Source organism: Triticum dicoccoides, chromosome 6B, assembly GCF_002162155.2.
Source record: "Triticum dicoccoides isolate Atlit2015 ecotype Zavitan chromosome 6B, WEW_v2.0, whole genome shotgun sequence".
NCBI classification, from domain to species: domain Eukaryota; kingdom Viridiplantae; phylum Streptophyta; class Magnoliopsida; order Poales; family Poaceae; genus Triticum; species Triticum dicoccoides.
In genome coordinates this window covers 506,214-510,143 of record NC_041391.1, presented here as the reverse complement: position 1 = coordinate 510,143, position 3,930 = coordinate 506,214, and positions in this window count along the sequence as shown.

Sequence of the window (3,930 nt, the reverse complement as noted above, 5' to 3'; positions counted from 1 at the left end):
GGTTTGTGTCTCCAACCGGGACTATATGTCAAACCCCTTTAGTACCGGTTCGTGGCACGAACCGGTACTAAAGGTTAGCCCTTTAGTACCGGTTTGTGCCACGAACCGGTACTAAAGGTGACCACGGGGCCCCGGCCTGACGCCAGCCTGCCACCACCCCTTTAGTACCGGTTCGTGACACGAACCGGTACTAAAGGTTCAAAATGAACCGGCATTAATGCATAGCCGTTCGAACCGGCACTAATAGTACCATTAGTAACGGGCCAAAATCGAACCGGGACTAATGTGTCTCACATTAGGTCCTTTTTCTAAACCACTTCTCCTCAGGAAGATCAACGTTAGAAGCAAAATATTCACAGAAAGAAGCTACTATCTCAGAGTCAAGTCCGTATTTAGCGCTAAATCCACGAAAAGCATCGGTATCCGTAAAAGATTTAACACAATCAAACTTAGGTGATATACCTGACTCCTTACCATCGTCGGAACCCCAATCTTCAGAGTTGCGTTTAATTCTTTCCAATAAGTCCCACTTGAATTCGGTAGTGTTGAGCATATAAGAACCAACACAGGAAGTATCGAGCATGTGCGATCATTGAAAGAAAGCAGAGCATAAATTTTTTGAATAATCATTTCTCTTGAGAGCTCATGATTGGGGCATGAATATAACATTGACTTAAGCCTCTCCCAAGCTTGAGTGATGCTTTGTCCTTCGCGAGGCAAGAAATTATATATGTAATTACGATCACGATGAACAAGATGCATAGGATAGAACTTCTGGTGAAATTCCAATTTCAATCGTTTATAGTTCCAAGATCCAGTATCATCACATAGCTTATACCATGTCAATGCATATCCCTTCAAAGATAAAGGGAAGACCTTCCTTTTGACTACACCATCGGGAATACCTGCAAGCTTAAATAATCCACAAACTTCATCCACAAAGGTAAGGTGTAAATCGGGATGCAATGTTCCATGTCCTGCAAATGGATTAGCTAGCAGTTTCTCTAACATACCCGAAGGAATCTCAAAGTAAACCTTTTCAGTAGGTTCAGTAGGTTGAGGAGAAACTCTTTGCTCTACTGGTCCGGCTGAAGATACCCCGAACAAGCCCCTTAGAGGATTAGTTTCCATAGTAACAAGTGACAGAAAATTTCAGCACACTATATAAATGTTTCCTTACAAAGTTCCACTCACCAAAGGTGCTTCACTCCCCGGCAAAGGCGCCAGAAAAGAGTCTTGATGACCCACAAGTATAGGGGATCTATTGTAGACCTTTCGATAAGTAAGAGTGTCAAACCCAACGAGGAGCAGAAGGAATGACAAGCGGTTTTCAGTAAGGTATTCTCTGCAAGCACTGGAATTGTAGGTAACAGATAGTTTTGTGATAAGATAATTTGTAACAGGTAACAAGCAACGAAAGTAAATAAAGTGTAGCAAGGTGGCCCAATCCTTTTTGTAGCAAAGGACAAGCCTGGCCAAATTCTTATAATGAGAAAAGAGCTCCCGAGGACACATGGGAATTACCGTCAAGCTAGTTTTCATCACCCTCATATGATTCGCGTTTGGTACTTTGATAATTTGATATGTGGGTGGACTGGTGCTTGGGTACTGCCCTTTCTTGCACAAGCATCCCACTTATGATTAACCCCTATTGCAAGCATCCGCAACTACAACAGAAGTATTAAGGTAAACCTAACCATAGCATGAAACTAGTGGATCCAAATCAGCCCCTTACGAATTTTTTGATATATTATACGTTTTTTTCCGACATCATATGGAAAAGTTAGAGCCGTTTTACATTTTGCCTACACTTTTTTGCAAAACATGTCCAAATTTAAGTTTTTTAATTTTCCTAACTAGTAGATGTAGTAATATATCTACATCTCGAAGAATTTTATTTTTTGATTTTTTTTATCATTTTCTTTTGTATTTTTCAAAACTGAAATGGCGATACACTGGGGGGGGGGTAGAGTTTGAAAATTGCCCTATAGTTCTGGTTTGTGTCTCCAACCGGGACTATACGTCAAACCCCTTTAGTACCAGTTCGTGGCACGAACCAGTACTAAAGGTTAGCCCTTTAGTACCGGTTTGTGCCATGAACCGGTACTAAAGGTGATCGCGGGGCCCCGGCCTGACGCCAGCCTGCCACCACCCCTTTAGTACCGGTTCGTGACACGAACCGGTACTAAAGGTTCAAAACGAACCGGCATTAATTCATAGCCGTTCGAACCGGCACTAATAGTACCATTAGTAACGGGCCAAAATCGAACCGGGACTAATGTGTCCCACATTAGGTCCTTTTTCTAAACCACTTCTCCTTAGGGAGATCAACGTGAGCAGCAAAAGATTCATAGAAAGAAGCTACTATCTCAGAGTCAAGTCCGTATTTAGCGCTAAATCCACGAAAAGCATCGGTATCCGTAAAAGATTTAACACAATGAAACTTAGGTGATATACCTGACTCCTTACCATCGTCGGAACCCCAATCTTCAGAGTTGCGTTTAATTCTTTCCAATAAGTCCCACTTGAATTCGGTAGTCTTCAGCATTTAAGAACCAGCACAGGAAGTATCGAGCATGTGCGATCATTGAGAGAAAGCAGAGCATAAATTTTTTGAATAATCATTTCTCTTGAGAGCTCGTGATTGGGGCATGAATATAACATTGACTTAAGCCTCTCCCAAGCTTGAGCGATGCTTTGTCCTTCGCGAGGCAAGAAATTATATATGTAATTACGATCACGATGAACAAGATGCATAGGATAGAACTTCTGGTGAAATTCCAATTTCAACCGTTTATAGTTCCAAGATCCAGTATCATCACATAGCCTATACCATGTCAATGCATCTCCCTTCAAAGATAAAGGGAAGACCTTCCTTTTGACTACACCATCAGGAATACCTGCAAGCTTAAATAATCCACAAACTTCATCCACAAAGGTAAGGTGTAAATCAGGATGCAATGTTCCATGTCCTGCAAATGGATTAGCTAGCAGTTTCTCTAACATACCCGAAGGAATCTCAAAGTAAACCTTTTCAGTAGGTTCAGTAGGTTGAGGAGCAACTCTTTGCTCTACTGGTCCGGGTGAAGATACCCCGAACAAGCCCCTCAGAGGATTAGTTTCCATAGTAACAAGTGACAGAAAATTCCAGCACACTATATAAATGTTTCCTTACCAAGTTCCACTCACCAAAGGTGCTTCACTCCGCGGCAACGGCGCCAGAAAAGAGTCTTGATGACCCACAAGTATAGGGGATCTATCGTAGTCCTTTCGATAAGTAAGAGTGTCAAACCCAACGAGGAGCAGAAGGAATGACAAGCGGTTTTCAGTAAGGTATTCTCTGCAAGCACTGGAATTGTAGGTAACAGATAGTTTTGTGATAAGATAATTTGTAACAGGTAACAAGCAACGAAATTAAATAAAGTGTAGCAAGGTGGCCCAATCCTTTTTGTAGCAAAGGACAAGCCTGGCCAAATTCTTATAATGAGAAAAGCGCTCCCGAGGACACATGGGAATTATCGTCAATCTAGTTTTCATCACGCTCATATGATTCGCGTTTGGTACTTTGATAATTTGATATGTGGGTGGACAGGTGCTTGGGTACTGCCCTTTCTTGGACAAGCATCCCACTTATGATTAACCCGTATTGCAAGCATCCGCAACTACAACAGAAGTATTAAGGTAAACCTAACCATAGCATGAAACTAGTGGATCCAAATCAGCCCCTTACGAATTTTTTGATATATTATATGTTTTTTTCTGACATCATATGGAAAAGTTAGAGCCGTTTTACATTTTCCCTACACTTTTTGCAAAACATGTCCAATTGTTTTTTTAATTTTCCTAACTAGTAGATGTAGTAATATAACTACATCTCGAAGAATTTTATTTTTTGATTTTTTTATCATTTTCTTTTGTATTTTTCAAAAC